Below are 19,903 nucleotides of genomic sequence, written 5' to 3'. Positions count from 1 at the left end.
CGGAGAAAACTTATCTCGAGCGCCAGCTATTCTTTTCAAAAGGAAGAATAGCAAACCTACCAGAGTAGCTGCTAGTCGGAGACAGAGTTCGCTGTTATCTAGGATGGTAGCGATAACGAAGTAGTCAAAATCAAATTGTGTACTAGTTTATTCACACCTTCGGAAACTGATTATATGTACATCGGAGATATGTGTAGGTATGAAATATAAGCGAATCTATAAGCGAACATACATTCGGGAAATTCTATCCGGTCACGAGCACTTTAAAAAGTTTATACCGGGTACAGTAAAAAATCAAAGGTTGTTCAATAAAATGCGCCAACCAGAACTGACGAAATGAATACTAAGGATGACCTCGCGAAGTGAAATGACTTGCTATACGGTATCGGGATGTAATTTCTCCAGAATAAAAGAAACACAACCAGGGCGGATCTATTCGAGGCTTTCACTCGCTACCCCAAGGGCTAACGCTCCATGACTGATAGCGAAGAAAAGGTCTATTTTTAGCGCAACTACGGGATTTCACTGACGACGAGCGGTATCTCTTATTCTCTACCCCAAGGGCTTACGCGCCATGACTGATAGCGAAGGGAAAAGTCAGACTCGCGAAACAGGGTAAAGTACGATAAAATATAACAGAAAGCAGTGTCAAAGTTAAAGAAGTAACCCGTGTAGGTTTAATTAAGAAACTGAACGGTGAAGACGGGGACCTACCTCCTTTATTTCAGGCACTCGCGGAAAACAAATGAAAATAATTAATTCCTAATAGCACTGATGCTAGCAACACAAAATTATTCTTTAACGTCGAATCGCAGAAAGTACGGAGCGTAAACTAACTAAAGAGACTGAAGCAGAAAAGTAACAGCGACTGAAGTAACAGAATCAAAAGTCAAAAGTAGAAGTGACCGTCGCGGGGGAAAAATCTGCTTTTATAGGCAAATCCCCCCACACGTTGAAATCTGAAAATTCCAGAATGCGCCAATGAAAAACGTCGTCAGCTTCGGTTTATCGCATATCAACATCAGAAAAACGTCGAAATCTTCAACGGCATGCAAGAAAATCAACGTTAAACACAGATAAACGGCTTTTTTACATTTATTCTGCCTATCGGAATGAATGTACTGAATATTTGAGAATTAAATATTTTCAAAGGCGGAAATATTAGGAATGCACTAAAATGAACTCCAATTTTCCTCAGAAAACTGGGATTCATTACATCACCAATAATTGTCCCGCCACACCAGATTTTTTGGATTCTTGTTATCTAACTCAAATAAAGAAACGCTTATCGCATGTTGAAAGAAATCATTTTTGATTCTTCTAATAATATTTCTTGAAAAAATTTCTCACGTTATTTGAATTATTAAGGTGATGTTTACATATCTTTGTTCTGAAGGACATGAAATAATTCAAGCAAAAAATTACATTTGGACAACGAATATGAACTTTCAAAATTATATAGCCTACTTGATGACAAAATTTTTTGAATATACCATATTTTATCTTCATTTGTGGAAAAAAACTACAGTACAATGAATATAATGAGTACAATTTGACTCTAAAGGTAGATACTATGCTGAATTCAGAATAGAAAGGCCTTCTAAATGTGATATCACTGATCCCATCTTCCTTATGCAAAATTTATGAGTTGGATTAATATTATTACTGTAATTTGACTCGATGCAGTAGCTAAACCTTGTGTGTATGTATCTAGTCATACATATGTGACAGTTCCAACCAAACATTCACCCTTTCCATCTGTAACAAACATATAATATTCGTAGTATGTTGACCTACAAAACAAGATTATTGGATTTTGGTAGCGATGACCGAATTTAACAACCTAATTGAATTTGCATTAATGATGAACACTGGCCAATGTAATTTCATCGGAAACGAAATAACGCAACAATTTGTTCTTCGTTGATCTCCAGCGGATATGGGACATCATAAACACCATGGTCCATTAAATGGACATAATTAGTGTCAGTTTTAATGAACTTATGTATTGGGATTTCGGCTTTAGGTGTTATATACTATACAGGGAGTCTGTATCGAAAATATTCTAGGGATTTGGAGTTTATCTAGGGACCTGAATAATGTTTCTAGGTGTGCAGGTGTGTAGATGCCGGATATGTTTGGCCTTTGGATTTTGTCAGCCGAGTGTTCGGCTTTTGTGACTCTTCTTCCACCTGTTGTACACTTGTGCCAAAGTTATGAAAATCATATAATCCGTTTTTAGTTCAAAGCTATATAAGTCGTTAATTTATGTCCAAACCTAAATTCTTAACTTTTGCTGTGCCATTTTCCAGGTAAACTGTCGAGTTAGCTTTTAGGAATGTTGTGATATTTGAATGATCAGCAAATTTAAAAAATGGTTTTTACAGACGCCGACTTGCAATTGTATATTTCATAGTCCAGAAAGTAAGCTTTTTACATGCGAGCGGGATATGACTCGTGCAAGAAAGGAGAAAGCCTTTCTGGACGTATAATAAACGATGTTTTTCATTAAACCATTCTGAAAACAAGAACATGGGAAAAAATTAATTTGTTACTGAAAAATTTTAAACCCTGGCATATACTGGCATGATCGTGTGACTTATTTAAGGCGAGATTAACGTTAAAACTCGATTATTTCTCTGATTTCTATAGCAGTTATCATAGAAATCACCGAATTAACGGTAATCCTATCTTAAATAAGTCGGTGCAATCGGGTAGGAAATAAAATAATGTGGGTTAAACAAAATCGTCAAGTAGGCGATGGAATTTTAAACGTTGATATTCGGTGTCTGAACGTAGATCCTTTTTTGAATTACTTCATCCTCCCAAAATGTAAAAAATACTGACATTAACCTATAAATCGTAATTTTGTATGGAAAGTGAAAAGGCACTTTCAAAGAGAAGTAATTTTCGCCTAAAGTGCGAAATGCATTTCTTCCATTTAGTCAGATCACAAGAATCCAAACAATCTGAGGCAGTTAGAAAAAGTCCACTATTTTTATACGTAGGAGACATGAACCTTGAACGGATCGTGGTATTATGTTTTTCTTTTTTGTAAAATGGTTGCACCTATTTCAGTGATATAAATAAAGCACAGTAAGAATCTCAATATGTTTATTAATTCTCTATAAATATTGAATTGATTCGATCGTTACTGAAAATCGTTGACTAAACTAAAGAACTGAATTACACCAAAATTAATATTGGACAATTTATTCAAATTCAATTCAGCTCTAAAAAGGCATAATGCTTTCTCTTTATTCATTTTGTTCTACTGTTAATATTCCATAAGAGAAAATAGGTCCCACATTTTTCACCATTGACTGATGCATACCGAACTCCGATTTTTTTTTCTTTGATGTTACGCTACAAGGATAGGTAACCAATCTTTTCAATTATCTGATTACATGTCATCTTTCATTCAAAATCGTGTGGCATAAAATATACCAACAGATACTCTAGCCACTTGAGATAAAACCCGAACAGAGGTTCGTGGAGCTTCGGTCTTCTGTCACAATATTTTAATTATTGTTGAATAATTCTGAGGTTTTCTTCTTTGGTCGACCACTACTTTTTTTTTGCTTGAACATAACTATTTCGTTAATGCATCGCAAAACAGTACTTTCAAAAGATTGATTCTTTCAGCAATATTGGGATATACATTGAGAATGTCGCTGAAACATTAAAAAATATTTCCACACTCTCCTTCTATTTACTTCCCAATTTTGAAGTAGGATTCAATATAAATACTTTTTACACATCCATAAAAACCATCTTTATAATTTCCTGATAATTTTAAACAACAACAACAACAACAATTCGAAATGCTAACTTCTAACTTGACAGTTCACCTGGAAAATAGCAAAAGCTAAGAATTACGTTTAGACAAGAAATATCGACGTTCAAAATTCCATAGCCTACTTGACGACGAATTTTTTTGAACACACATTATAATTCATCTTAGCCATAGACAAGATATATCTCAGCGCACCGTAAGGCCTGCCGCAGACATGCAACTTTTCAGTTTTGCAACTGTTTAGTTGCAGAATTGAGCACAATGAATTTATATGGGGCCGCGCAGAGATGCAACTGAAAAGTTGCAGCGATTGCCTTTGTGTGCGCCCTCGAACCGCTTGCAATAAAACTGTTGCGCAACTGAAAAGTTGCATGTCTGCGGCAGGCCTAAAACTTCTTACGGTGCGGCCACACGGATAAAGGCGAAAACAAATTATTAACACGCGACGCGAGCTGACGCGTCTGGAACGGGTGAATTGTACGCGCGTGTCGTCGCGTCAGGTGTTCATAGTATGATTCTGGTCTATAGAAAACAATACATTTGATTCGACTCAACACGCGTCAAATTTCATCTGGTCGCGTAGCGTTTTAATAATGTGTTTCCGCCTTAAGGCATCAATTACGTACTCTGAATCGACATGTTATGATAGGGTTCCCAGAATGGTATAATGAAAAAAGCATTTATTGTTGCAGCGCACTTCTGAAATGGGGAGAAAATAGAAGGCGAGTGGAAATATTCTGTAGATGAATTTGATATATTTCTCTTTCAGTGTGTAGCGTAAGTATATAGTTTACGGAGTAAATTCACACACTGGTTTTATTCTATTGTTTATTTCAACAACCTCAGAATCGGGTATTCCCGAACTACTGTATATTATCAATTTTTCCAAAGTACTGTATCGCCATGTGTTGGCTATTCGAGTGAAACAGGTAGAGTCCAAAGAAACAAAAATGACTGCTCGATCAAATAATAGAACCCAAGAGTTAATCAGCAATCTAAAAATGTAATGACAAGCACTACGAGCCTCATTCGGTATATATCTCAACTGGTTGGAGTCTGCGTTGGCATATGTCACAGGATTGACGTGTTATCAGAAAAATTGATTACCCTCGTAGGATGGCCTTCTGCCTTTGATTTCTCAACCAATTCATTGATAACCTGCCCTTTTTTTCTAATAACGCCTGGTTTCATCTAACTGAATAAGTCAACTTTCTGAATATGAGGATGTGAAGCAGTCAGAAACCAACAAATTTTTCAATTGGGAAAGTTCTCTTTTTCAGAAAATTGGCGTTTTGTGTGCGATCAGTCAGAGGCGAATTTCGGAATACCAATTTTCTTCGATGAAACTTAAATAGCAGAACATTATAAAGCTATTTTTACCACGGATTTCTTCAATCGCCTCAGATTGAATTCTTGTAATCTAACTCAATGACAGAAATGCTTTTGGCATGTTGGAGGAAATCATTACACTGCTCACTTACAGAGGATCTTGTTTTATTGAATCTTTCACTACCATTAGAAGATTCAACTTTATGGGTGAACTTCTGAATCGGTGCGAGTCGTAACAACAACTTCAAGGAAAAAATTTTAATATTCCAGAACTTTCTCTAGGCGTTGAATTTTTAAAGAGTAAAGTTTTCGACACCAGTTCACGTCTCAGGTTAGTCGGAACTTTTATGGAATGAAAAAATCGATTCTTCTAAATGACAGAAGTACATTGAGGCCATTGTGTCATTATTCACTGCTGTGGAAGGCATTTGAAACCTTTATCTTTTATCCTTGAATTAGGACACTATTGAATGAAATGAAAACCCTTATATTTACTTATGAATGATATTATATTATTATTCTTCAGCATGTTTCGTGACGATTGCATATTTCAAAATTGAACCATTTCGTGATTCTTTGAAATTTTTCCATGTAAATAAATTAGGAATGTACACAATATTCTTAATATGACCTATTGAATAAAATTGAACGAAATTGAAATACCAGTCTATTCTGAAGTTGGTATTTCATATAAAAAAATTTCTAACGTAGGATAATGAAGTGAATATGAAATATCCCAAGATAGCAGATTCGCTTTGATTTCATTGTCTACGTCTGAAGTATAATCATGCAAATCAATTTTCATCACGTCAAAGGTAAGCAATACATCGAGGAGAACTCAAAATACTGAACAGAATGATTGTTGATAGATTGAATTTTATAAATCAACATACGTTTCGCTATAATTTCAGTAGGGGCTTTGGTGATGACCACGAGCGTCCCATTTTTGAGACGAGGCTAGATATTTCATTGACGAGGCGAGACGATATTTTTCTCGGTCTCGTCTCGGGTTTCATAGTCTCGTGAATATTTTGGACAATAAAGGAGTTTTTCTTCCTAATATTGATCTTTGGAATCATTTCTTCTCCGTATTCATATTACTTTTTCTTATTTTTTTCGAACAAGATTTCAAAGGCACCAGAAAATAAGTAATTCTTATCGAAAATTTCATCACAATGATCGAGAACAGAAATTCTTCATTCTTTTGCAATAAATATACCAAAATGAACGTACACAGTAAAAACATGTTCATGTAAAATACGATCCGGTAGTCTTTGATAAGAGTATTTCATAAAATATTCCATTCATTTGTGCGTTCACTCTGAAGAACTGAATAGATCGTCAAGTGAAGCAGCTGTCGCGTAAAGAAATAAATAATAATAAATATTATTCAACCAGTTGGGATCTTGCGTTTTGTAGCAAAACTCTTTGGTGGAATAAGAAATAAGACTATTCTCTACCTTTATTGTTGACGATTTCCTAGGGATGGTTATTCCCATTATTTTTGAGGAAACATTGTTACTTAGCATTCACTGATAATATACATGGTGATTCATAACTATTGGGACATACACTAAGAATCCAAATTTAGCGATAGGACCAATATCCCTTGAAAAGCTTTTGTCATTGTTGTTTAAAGTTGGACGACAATAGATTATAATGTCACAGCAAAAATAATTCACCTGAAGAAATAACATTAAAAAACACAGCAACATATTTGTGACATTCGAAAGCATACTTTTCATTTATTCAATAAAATTCAAATTTGCCTACAAGGCAATGCAGTCTTTAACAGCGTTCTTCTCAAAAAATTTATAACCTGAGCGAGTTTTGAATAAGCTTGATGGTAACTAATAGGGGTAACACGCTTTATAAATAACAAAGAATTGATAACTAGTCAGGAAGCGCTATATTCATTCAATAAATTTAAAAGAATTATTAATATTATAATTAATCTTCCATGATTGAAATCTTGTGTCTTCCTCCACACGCTTTATCAGCATTCAAATAACGGTTTGAAAAAAACAGAATGCTTCAGCAAATGCAGATCTTGAGCACTAAACTTAACATTCTTGCTATAACTATGTTCTTACAAGATGTCCAAACACACGATATTCTGACGTTCAACAATATCAACATAATCTTTCAATAGGGTCATAGTATTAAAATGGCGACAAAATGATTTGTGCTCCTAATATATCTCGAACAATACTGGTGATACCAATCATCACATTCGATACATTTTGTCACTGGATTTTTGTTGAAATTATAGGATACCGATTCTTGGAGGAATCTACAAAATGATGTTATGATATATTGGTATAATATTATGTCCCATGTTATATATTTTTATCATACAAATCTTTTGTGTCATTTCCGTGTTTCGCTGATGCGCTTCCGGCTGATGGTCGAGGTAAGGCAGTTGGAAAGAAATTAATGAATTTAGGCTTTATCAGTTCAATTATAAATTCTCATCTATTTATCGTTCAAATTAATTCAGTTGGTATCCTGAAAATTTTGTAGTATAGGAATGGGAGTTCGATTTACCTAATTAATTCCGAGATTACAGTAACAATCGCAAATCTTGATCAGTTTCGAATTAGATTTAATTCATTTGAAGAAAAGCTTTAGTTTACTGTCTTCACATTGTATACCAGTAGACAACGCATAATTATTTTGCATCCGCAATATTTTTACACAGAAAACTCAATTATTTTGTTCCAGATTCGCTTGTTGATTAAAAGTTGTCAGAAAATAGTTTTGTAAAAGAACTTCTTCTCTTTCACGATATCTTTTACACCCAGTCTCACAAAAATATAGGTACATATACATTTCACACACATGTTGCTTGAGTCCCTAAATATTAATTGCTATGATGCTCAAGATGTTCTAGAAACATGTGTATTGAGCATCAAACTGAAGAAAATAAATTGCAAAATCAATAAGCTGAAAAACACATTTATGTATTGAAGGTTTTTTTTGCGAATGAACAACATATTCCTTTCAAACTTCGAGTGCCGAAGCTGAGCAAACTAAGAGATGATCCACTAGCTCTACGAGAAAGTCCGCGATGTCATCTATCTGATTTTCGGAAATAACCTACATTAACCTGTTCCAACATTGTAAATTGAATTCAAAATTTTATTCCACTATATGGTCGTCTGTTCAGTAGCATAAAATCGATCATTTCACATAGGAATGTGTCCAAGAAAATAGATCCAGGCATCAGTGCCTGGTATTGTCGCTTCGATGTTTCTCTTACAGTCAGCTTTGTATTGCTTGCAATGCTTGCTCACGTGTACCTAATACACGGGGTCTGGCACTAGCATGAAATTGAAAGACGCATAATGTAGAGTAAACTAGCGTTTTACAATAATATACCTTTGGCGGAGCCACAGGTTTGAGCTCGTTTCATATAAATATTGAGAATGTAGTGTTACAAACCTTGTAGGTTCAAAATTATCCGAGATAATTTCGTTTTCTGAATTTCTAAAAAATCTAATCCAATTCGAATCTTTGAGTGCTATGTCTATTAATTAGAACTAAGTACCTAATTCAAATATTTTTGCTAAAGAAACGAAGCAATTTTGCAAGAATGCCATATTTGAATTCCACCAATTTTGAACCAATTTTCGCCCAATATTGTCATAGATGTTAACTAAAAATTATTAGAATGAGTTCTCATCTGCCATTCTTAATCCATCCTCAGAAAGTTGTATCATTTTCTGAAAAACTGTTGTGTATGTCTGAAGGTTTCACTCATTAGTAACATTCAACAGTGTTGACAGTTCTCGCAGACGGTGACGGTGAGGTGATACTCTTATTTCCAGAATAGTCATGGCCTGGTCCATTACCAGTTCCAAAATTGAATAAAGTTTATTGTACAGCTGGTATGTTGATATTTTTCTGGTCTTATTAATAATTCCTCACACGTTTTGATAACTGAGTTCAAGATTCAACAGGTATTCTTGAAGATTGCACTCTTCAAAAGTTTATTGAGTTAGGTTAGTAAACTGGTGTTCCGGAATATGGCATAACAGAGCATAAGCATAATAAAGTGCCCCAGAAAACAGAAACTGGGTCTCCAAATAAAAAGGAAATTTACAAATCACAACATTTGTCTTCAAGGTAAATCTATGGGACGCATATAATATTAGCTTCCTGATATATAAATTCTGTTAAAACTTCAAATTCAAATGATTGAATATGGTTCTTGAGGACAAGTAGTGATACTTTTGGAGTTTTTGTTCTTCGGCGAATAGGAGTTGACCGAGATCTCATCCTTGATACACATCTTATCCATTTGTAATACTTTAAACGAGGAAATTCGTTATCCATAGAACACTTTTGGCGTTCTTGAAGCTTTGTTAATAAATTTTTTCATTTTGACGCTCTCACCACTCATATTTGTTTTCGCATTGCGAGAAGTTATTCTCAAATATCAAACTCCTATTTTCAGATTTAAATCGTTCAGATGACAGTTACGCAAAACTGCTCATATCCTAAAATAACATATGGTAGTGGCCAAACATAAGTTTGCGGTAAAATGAGTTCATAGTCTTGACATTCGATTGTTGTCCCAGGTCAGTTCTGTGTTCAGGGCGATGATGCTTGGAGCGCAGAAACTTGGTCACGAAAGTTGTGGATTGGTTCGAATCATGTGCCGATTTGAGGAATTCCGTACCTTTGAGCGGAATGCATGACGGAATTGTTTTCGTGAACGACCTAACGAATATTATGACTGGAAATTCTTGGCGGGAACGCGTTCTCCTGCGGTAAAGAATTCTTCCTTGCAAGAATTCAACTTACCATCCACTGAAAGAAAGGCCAAATCACAAATCAGTCACGAGATCGTCTATACCGACTTTTCGGCACTTCCTGTCAACTTGTCGCGATATTCACAATCACCCTCAGTCCGAGAACTGAAGAGATATCCGACGTGATCCTCCTGTTATCTGCGTGTTCTCATTCGACGGCACTCGAACAATTTAATCTGGTTTGTTTATGTCAAACGGCCTGTGTTTAGAGTTCCACCCGCAATCGAGTCTCGAAACTCACTAGTCGACAGAGTTAAAACGCTGAAAAAGCAAGTTCCTGGCGATGGGTCGATGTGCGACGCCGAATCCTGCGCCTATGGCGACGCCTCTAGCGGACGTCGCGTAAAGCGCGGACGTCGGCAGCCTCGGCGAAGATGGAAGAAGAAGACGTCTTTCGGCGGTACGGTAGCACTTAAGAGCCGGGGATTGCGAGGGGAACGAGGTGCATTTTTTCGAGGAGGTGGCGAGGGGAGAGATGGGAGGAAATCTTGAAGTTCCTCGGGATTTCGCAGGGGTAGTCGGGAGGGATAGCGTCGATGATCGATTTCGGAATGTCGGCTATTAGAATACAAATTAGTCGGTGGGGATTTCGCACCTAACCAAACAACAAGGAAACGTGATTGCAATGAGGAACTGAATACATTCGATAAAGAATCGGTTTGAGAGTAGCCCCCATAGCACTATACAATTTGGAAGATTCATCTAGTACAGATACATACAGAACACTTAATGTCCTTGCGCCAGATACTGTATATGAGGTTGAGATTAAGTAAAAAACCTCATCGATGGTGGAAATGATGAATTTATTAATTTTCGATGATTCTCATTCTCTACATAAGACAAAAAGCTGTATATTATAGCAAGCGAGACAATATAGACAGTTTATTGCTGAGGTGCATATTATATTCTTTCGTCGAATACTTTTATGAAAGTAAGTAGTTGCTCGTTTGATGGTTTCACCAAGGTCTCCGTATTTGCAATTTCCCCCAGCTCTGGAGTAGTGTTAATGATATCCATATCGCTATCACTATCAATTTGGGATTATAACACTAATAGTTAAAAATTGATCGAAGCTCTTCTCCGGCCTTGCTCTTGTCTACGCTTCTGACTAGCTCCGGATAGCCACGTATGACGTATTGTACCCCAATTCTGCGGTGAGCTAATTGACCGAAGCAGCAGCCCCACTTTCAGTATTTTCCAAAGCGAGAAACTACACATTCTCTTACCATTTTCTTTGTTCACGTTGTTGAAATCCCTTTTCATTAATCTCGATTTATTGCAAAACTGTTCATCTTATCAAAGTAATTCTCTTTAAATTCTTCTCGTTCAATTCTGGTGCTAAATTGTTCTACTCAAAAGGTAATGTACTCTCAGTCTTTCTAAAATTATTAATCTAACCAATTTCAATTTTCATTCTGCATGAACCACGTGCAATATTATTTCAGAATCTTCAAACAGATTTATGATTTTTATGGTATTTTATAATTAACATAGATTTTCAAACCTCTCTAGATTTTCTCACGTGGAAATTGGTATGTTGCACCAGAATCGAACTTTCGCATGTCACTCTCATTGATAATGAATGCTGATTTATTGTTCTCTCATGATCATTTCATTTATTTGACTCAGTTTATTTCATTTTTCAAGTCAACTAGCATGTTCACCTCTCACGTACATATGACTAATTATTGTTGCGAGTTTCAGATGAATGAATCCTCAAGTGCTCCAGGGTGGACCCTGGATTCAGTAGTTTTCCTTCATGAAACTATGGCGACTTTTCAAATATGAAACGGTCAGTGGCAATCCATGATACTGGTTGGCAGTCTCTCTTCCAGCTTCCACCCTAGCTGGAAGGTTTGATCTGGTAATCGTGTACTCTTCCAATAAGTATGGTCTGTTTATTGTATTTTGTACTTTCATTGATATATTCTCATAATCCTTCAGCTTTCTCGACATACAGATTATTTTTCAAGCCTTCTGCTCTTCTCGAAACCAACGATTAGTGGTATCTCTCATAACTCCAACAAACACTCCAACATCTCTAATAAGTTCTATCATTTTCTATTTTTCTGATGGACGTTCTAATCGTGATGACTTGTGAGCAGTCCGTCTCTGTAAATGTTGTGTTCATTGAATAATTTTTGCGCCCTTCAAGACCAACGTTATTTTGTTCTTCTCATATTGATTTTATTACTCTTGATCTGCTCATATTTAAATTATAATATTATTGCTCGACTCACATTTGATATATTGATCTGATTATTGACCAGACTTTGACAATTTAGTTTCCACCTCTTGGCCTCATCTCATTATTACAACTCAGCCTTCTTATTAAAATTCATTATTCTAACCTTGTGTTTTTCTGATGGAATAAAGGAGCTCTCGCAGTCAGTTGTCATTGATTGCTCTGTCACTGTAAACGTTATGTTGATTTTTAATTTATCGAACTTTCTCAAATTCTAAGTCTGACCTTCAACGAGTATGAGATGTATGGGCTTAAAAAATTCAAACATGCAGGTATCTCATAAGCTGGTTGAGTTCAGTAAACATCCCATAAGACTTCGTTTTACATATCATGCTCTCTGCACTTTCCATGAAATAATTGTGACAGACAGACCACCTTATCTCTTCAATAAGTCTGAAATACAGAAATAGAAGGAGTTTTATATTTCTTTCTACAATTTAGGATGAATTGCACAGCATTTGGCATATGGTAAAACACCCATAGGTGCACTTTCCTTGAGATTTCTCTGTACAAATAAAGGCCTTACTATTATTTTAATTAAAGTAGAGGTGCTTCAGTACCAGTACCAAACTCACAACATACTAGAGAAATCCAAAAACGATGCTGACCTATACGCTGACGTCAGTGGAATTGCAAGCCAGAACTACAATCAATCAGGAGCTTGGTGGATAGGACAGATAAATAAAATATTTCGGTAATACCTTAAACAAGGGACTGACTCAGAAAAGCCATAAAAAGCTAGCCATCGACAAGACCAGCCAGGGATGAATGCACTATACCGATAGAAAGAAGGAGCCACATGTCCAAAAAAAAAATTGAAAATAATCAAAACCGTTACTGGGCCTCAACTGACCTACGAAACAGTTGCGTGGAAATTCGCGCCAAAGAGCCATATCAAAAGAACTCTGGAACAGCAAACGAGCTGTAACGATGTGCAATACATACACCTTGGTTCATCAAGATCAAACAGATTTATCAAAATAATTCACGGGAATAATCCTCAGGTGAGGTTCTCCTTCTTGAAGATCCTCCCTCCAATATCAAAACAAAACAAAAATCATTTCGGATTGGGAACCTACTCAGATATGATCTTCCACTGACATTCCTCTGCAGAAGCCTATCGCAGTGTAGGTAAACTTCAAGTGGGATACTGAATAGAACTTAGACCACAGGTAAAAAGCTCAGAAACTACCCTACACCTACTGATATTCAAATAAGGAACTATCCCTGATGAGCACATTATATGTCTTAAAGGTAGAAAAGAATAATATCAAAGGCTGACCCTGTGTAATATATTGGTTTCAGGTTTCATTTCCCATCTTCGAAAATACAGCCACCGCAAGTTTATTCCTCATTTATCTGCTTATGCATTTATAATTCGAAAATTATCTAATCTAATTGACAGATAGAAACAATAATTTTCTTCTGACTAGCGCGATATAACTAAGAAATGTGTTTAGGAATCGAATCGTACAAGACTGTCGCATTCGAACAAACGTTTCCATATGTCACTTCTGCTATATACTGATGCGTCAACCAGTCGAAGATTATCGATAATAATATGACATTTCGAATATGAGGTCTCTCACTCAGTAAATCAAACCATGTCAGGCCTTCCTTCTCTAATCCGAGGCTGTACTGATTTATACACGCCGTTTTGCGTCGCCTCCTAGATTTGAGCTACGGCTATTCATTACTGTCTGACTGCTTCTGCACAGTGTAAAGCAGTTTCACCTCAGTCGGAGGCGGCCCTGGGGACGACACTCGGGGGATAGGCACCCCCAGTTTCCCCTCGCTCGGGTACAAGGTACACGTAAACCTGTTTAGAGGTTATACGTGATAATCTATTATGTAATTAAATTAAATATCATCCGCGGCATTATAATTTCGCGAGTGGCGGAAGACACGGAGGTTATGTTTCAATCTTTGCCTGCAGTCAATCTCCGAGTAACAGGGGGTCGTGTTGGGAATATTTTATGGGATGGAATTGCGGGTGATCGTCTCGGGATTCATCGGATTGGATTTGGTTGTTGATTCTCAAGGTCTTTTATCTTCAAAGGGAGAAACAACACGCCACTTTTCGCCAAGGATATTCTCAAGAGAATACCTACTCATCATCTCATACTTAAAAGATTAATGTTGAATGGTGTTCACACATTATAGCCAAAACTTCTGAACTTCCAACTAATTGCAATAAATGAAGCTCATTAGACAATTTCTTTTGTTATACAGTTTTGAGTAGGTATGTGTCTTATCTATTAACAGAAAGTATAACTGATTAAAAAAAAAAATGAATTAGCTCCTGATTTGGTCATCCCCCAGGCAGTCACACATGATTTCTTCAACGTCTACTTTTTTTAAGATTTTTGTTCCTCGTCCCTAATTCCGTCAATTTTTTTCAATATAACTTTCGAATCTTTTGAATATAGTTTTCAAGAATTAAACTTGAATATTTCCTAATTTCCTGTGAATTCCAATAAGAGCTAAGATATCCAAACCTTAACTAATATAACTACTGGACATTCGTAAAAATTCAATTTAGCTATAAAAAAGCATGATAATTCCTCTTTAATAGCATTCTGCTCTTGCAGTTCCATCAAAGAAAATAGGTAGGTAGGTACCATAATTTTAGTTAACTGATGCATACCAAACTCAAATTTTTCTGGATCCTACAAGGTGAGTAATCAACCTTTTCAATTTTCTGATAACACGTCAATCTTTGTGGAAACAAATTGATGTACTTCTTTCGAAATCGTGTGGCATAAGCCAACGGAGAATCCAGCCAGTTGAAATAAAACCTGAACCTAGGTTCTTGGGCTTTTATCATCATTGCCCAATAATCATAATAAAAATTGTAATCATAATCTTTATTAATGCTTCACAATTAAAAATTGTTTGCATTCGTCAAAATACAAAATGGACATATAATACAATTACATGAATAAACAATCAAGATACAAATTCAAACATCGAAATCGATACACAAGGTTCCTGTGGGATCAAGACACAAGTTTCCGTTTAAAAAATCCTCTATTGCATAAAATGCATACTTAATAAAAAACATTTATACCTAACTGTCTTAAAACCTTTCAGAGAAAATTCTCTGATTTTAGCAAGAATTTTATCATATAATTTAATGGACATATAAAATGGGCTTCTTTGTGACAAAATAAGGGTGATCGGCCACCAAATGCGAAGATGAGCGAAGCTCAGCGTTTTCAATGCTAAATGATGAGCTACGTCACTCGATTCGTAGCTTGTCGATTATATTAGCATTGAAAACTCTCAGCTTCCCTCAACTTCGCATTCGGTGGCCTAATGCCTAAGCCTAAGTCTGAGGAAATCTGCTTTGTAAAGGAGTAGTCCTGGTTTCATTCTCATGATAACTCCCATTCTGCACGTAACTACCCTTGTTTTTATGTGCATGGATCAACAATTCCAAAATATAAAGACTAGGAAATGTCAATATCCCAAGTCTGGTAAACGCTGGCCTGCAACCCTATACTTCGACCCACCGACAAGTCTAACAGCTCTTCCCTGTAGAGCAAAAATACGACTGCTAGAGGAGCAGTTGCCCCACAGATTCAATACCCGCAAAATAGGCAACTCTGAGTAAATCGCCTGATAAACTATTTGACAATGTCTTGAGCAGGAAAATATTACGCGATAAGTTTCCAGCCAGATGATCAGTATATCTGATAAAAGCGATTAATACCTACGCTTGCTCGGCGCTGAGCTACTCAGATTTAGCAGCCCTACAAAAAGGAAAATAAGGACGATACTGACAAAACATAATAAACATCACCCCAAAGGCACAATAGAATGGACAGAGCTGCCACGACACCTCGGAGGGTCCAACCGCATGTCCCAGGAAATTGAAGGACTTCAAAAATAATTCCTGAACAAGGCTGCTTCGTCAGCCATCGAGTAGTTTGTGTTGCTGTTAGTTCTACTCCGTTGAAGCTCCAACAGGACCACTTGAAACTGTCGAACAATCTGCAGAAAGCAAAATGCAGAAACTAATTGGCAAACCTTTGCATGGAAGGCACCAGACGACGTCAATCATGATTACGTTGACATATCTGAGTCGAACTGCTGGTTGACTTCCGAAAGGTTGTTTCCCGAGACAGAGGGCTTCATCCTCGCCATCCAGGACCAGGTGATTCCGGCAAGGAACTACATGAAATATATCGCCAAGGATCCCTCAGTGAAGGACGATAGCTATGGCTGTTCATCAAACTATCCAGCACATCACCAGGGGATGTCAGAAGTTCGCAGGCACGGAGTACAAGAGTAGGCATGATGCTGTTGCCAAGATTGTTCACCAAGAATTGGCATGAAAACACCAACATCTAAGTTCGAAAAAGGTTCCTTATTACAAATACCATCCGGACGCTGTATTGGAAAATGAACATCACAAGCTCTACTGGGAACGCACGGTCCTCACAGACCGGAAAATAACTCACAATAGACCAGACGTCATATTGTTCAATAAGGATGATAACAGAGCACTGTTCATCGACGTGGCGATTCCAAATAATAACAATCTTCTAGATAGACACACCGAAAAAATTTCAAAATACAGAGATCTAGAGGAACAAACCAGTAGACAGTGGAAACTGAAAGATATAAAGACCATCCCTATTGTCATTTCATCTACAGGCCTGATACCGAAGCAACTACTAGAGAACTTGAGGAAACTTCAGTTGGACGATAATATCTATAGAGTCATGCAGAAGGCGGTACTGCTGGAAACGGCGAGAACTCTACGAAAGTACATGGAGAATGCAAAGGAACATCGTCTTCTTCGACAGGAAGTCCGGGTGGATCAGGAATCCAATCGACAGCAAGAAGCCTAGAAGCGGCCCGAACCCGACCACCACCACGAGCCCGAAAACCTGGAAAGGAACAGAGCTTAATCCTTTTGTTATCTTAGATATCTGGGATAAGTGAATGTTCCTCTGGAAAGGAGTGTGAAAGCCTCAAGGCTAAAGTCATCCATTTATCAGTCAAATTCCATCTGATTTTCCAAAAATGTACAAAAATAGAGAGCTAACGTAAGGTTTTCACATGAGGTATCACACAACCTATCGGCCCTATTCGAAATTTGAGGGTCAGAGGGTAGCTATTTCACTAATGAATGATGGGTCAAAAAGTGTACTCGAAACGGAAAACTCGACCTGTTATCGTTTATCATTCAATATAACGAGTCAACATTTCATGAAAACCTATCCGTATTGTGTTCAAGGAAAGCATTCAGCCCTATTTGAGAGTTTTTCGCGCGTCTCCCCCAAGTTTTTCAAAGTTGACACACATATTTCGGAGACGGAATTACCGATTCTGTTCAGTCGGCGAGACGGAAGTACCAAATGGATCGCAACCAGATGAAGAACGAACTGTAACCGGATACGGCGTGGATTTAACGTACCCATATTTTATTTCTCGGAAAAGCGGGGAAACTCTACGCAAGGTTTCCCAGTGTTTCGTTAATGAGACGAATCCGATGGAGGAACTGTCAGGCGGGAAGCGACAAGGGGACGGTTCGGGGGGTTGGGTGGTGAAGAGGCAGAGGGAGCCTACAGACACGCTACCGGTTCATTGCGGAGATTCACCCCGTCTTTGATAAAAATGTTAGAGGCAAAGAAACGTTTCGAAGAATTATTCGTAGAAGTAGGTACAGGGTGGGTCACATCTCGGAAACTTTTTCATTATAAAGGAGGAGAATCGGGGTGCATATTCGGTATGAGTGTATGTCACATCTGTGTTGTTATGAAAGCTGCGATCGGAATTTGAAGTGAAGCGGATGCCGTTCGAATAGCAGAGTTCATTGTGCTGGACAGAAAAATAATAAAGTTTTTGATTATTTTGTTCCCAACATAAACAACTGACCTCATAAACCGTGACCTCTGGTGGCTTAGTTGGGTAGAGCACTTGACCGGTAATCAAGGGGGCGCGGGTTCGAATCCTGCCCGGAGGTGTACTTTTTCAGAATTCAATAATTGTCTGCATGCCGTCAATATATTCATTTAAAGGCGCATTTATACCAAACGAGCATTATTCGCGAACACTGTTTGCAAACAGTAGTACGGGCGGTGTAAACAGTCATCGGCGCCGAACAGAGTTCGCAAACCCTGTTTTCGAACGTTTCAGAGAGTTCGAGCTCATTTCGCCACATGCCGGTAAAGTAACGTTTCTTTATAAAGCACTGTTTGCGAACAATGCACGCAATATGCACAGGCGGTGTAAACACTCATCGACGCCGAATAAAGTTTACGAAGCCTGTTTCAAAACGTTTTAAAATGCTCGATCCCGTTCCGTCTCATGTCGGTAAACCGACGAATCATCAAAGGGATTCAGATTTCCTTGCACATCTGGCGTCATATCATCGAAATCACCGGTGGACCGTGATAAGTTATTGGGTCTTGGTATTTAATTTATTTTGAATTTTGGTGAGATCTCTTGAATCGTGATTTCATAATTAATCAATCCATTTAAATTGGAGTCCATTTACGATGGCTTCACAGACAGACGATACTAATTTTCGATATTGATGGTTTTGAAATTCGGTAAAGGTACATGACACCATAAGAATCTCCCGTAGCCTAGGCTGACCAGATTATCCAATGTTCAATCACGGACGGACCTGATCAAAAGAAAATTTTTTTTTTACCATTTTTTCCGATTCAGCCCTGAGAAGAAGATATAGCCATTTTAGGTTTTCATAATGAGCTGGGCCACCCCTGGAAAAACAAATTACCTTCAAAATAACTAAATGAATCTGTGACGTCTGTGGATCTTTCAAAAAGAGTTGCATTCGGTCAAAATTACCCAATTTTTCGAATTTCACAGATATCTTTTATTTTTGAACTTCAAATTACTCGAAAACTATATTTCCAAATTCATTTCATTCGATAAAGCGTAGAAATAACATTTTTTTTATATTTTTCAACAACCTGTATCTTTTAAACCGAGCCGATTCGGAAAAAATGGTATAGGAAAAAAGTGTTTCTTTTGACCTCAAGATTCTACTGTGAAATATTTGTACGAGTCTATAAGACTCACCCTGTATATGATTCCAGCTACTCAGTTTCCTACAAGGTATGGCGATAAAAAAAAATCTATTTATTGAAAATAGAGAAATAATAAAAGTCTATTACAACACAAAAACGAAAATTTAATAATATTAATATAATGGTTGTGCATTACACTGTGGAATGAGAAGAGTGCTTCAGGCGTTTCTAGAGAAGCTTCTTCATCCCCAAAATTTGAATGCCTCAAATATTTGGTCAGGGAAGAAGACGCTGCTGCATTAAATTTTTTTTTATGTTCGTAACTTGAAACATGCCGTACATTATCTCTTCTTCCTCCAAATGCAATCTGAATTGGCCCAAACACTTCGTACATTGGACTTCAGAATCAAGTTTTGTGTTTTAAAAAATGGAAATTCTTTCGAAAGATCTTCCATAAATTTGCACTTTTTTTTTTAATATCCATCTCAAATAATCTTGAGAAAAATACTGAATTAAAATTAAGATTTTGAGGGACATTTTGAAGGACGTTTTCCAGTGACAGACTTCTTGGACGATTGACGGACTGTCCGTCACAATGACGGACGTCTGGTCACCCTACCGTAGCCATAAATCGTTAGTGCCAGTCTAACCGACGCTGGAATGCTCTCTCGATGATTAGTGTCTTTCTTGACACTTTTTCCTCAAT

General features: G+C 37.1%; 1 non-coding gene across 1 annotated transcript; it reads left to right on the top strand.

The window, feature by feature from the left end:
* The first annotated feature begins 18,090 nt into the window (after nt 1-18,090).
* Nucleotides 18,091-18,164, top strand: Trnat-ggu. Its single transcript has one exon. It is a non-coding gene; the product is annotated as a tRNA-Thr (tRNA).
* Nucleotides 18,165-19,903: the final 1,739 nt, after the last annotated feature.

This window comes from Coccinella septempunctata, chromosome 3 (assembly GCF_907165205.1).
Source record: "Coccinella septempunctata chromosome 3, icCocSept1.1, whole genome shotgun sequence".
Lineage (NCBI taxonomy): Eukaryota > Metazoa > Arthropoda > Insecta > Coleoptera > Coccinellidae > Coccinella > Coccinella septempunctata.
The sequence above is the reverse complement of the archived record's forward strand: the minus strand, read 5'-3'. Positions and strand labels throughout refer to the sequence as shown.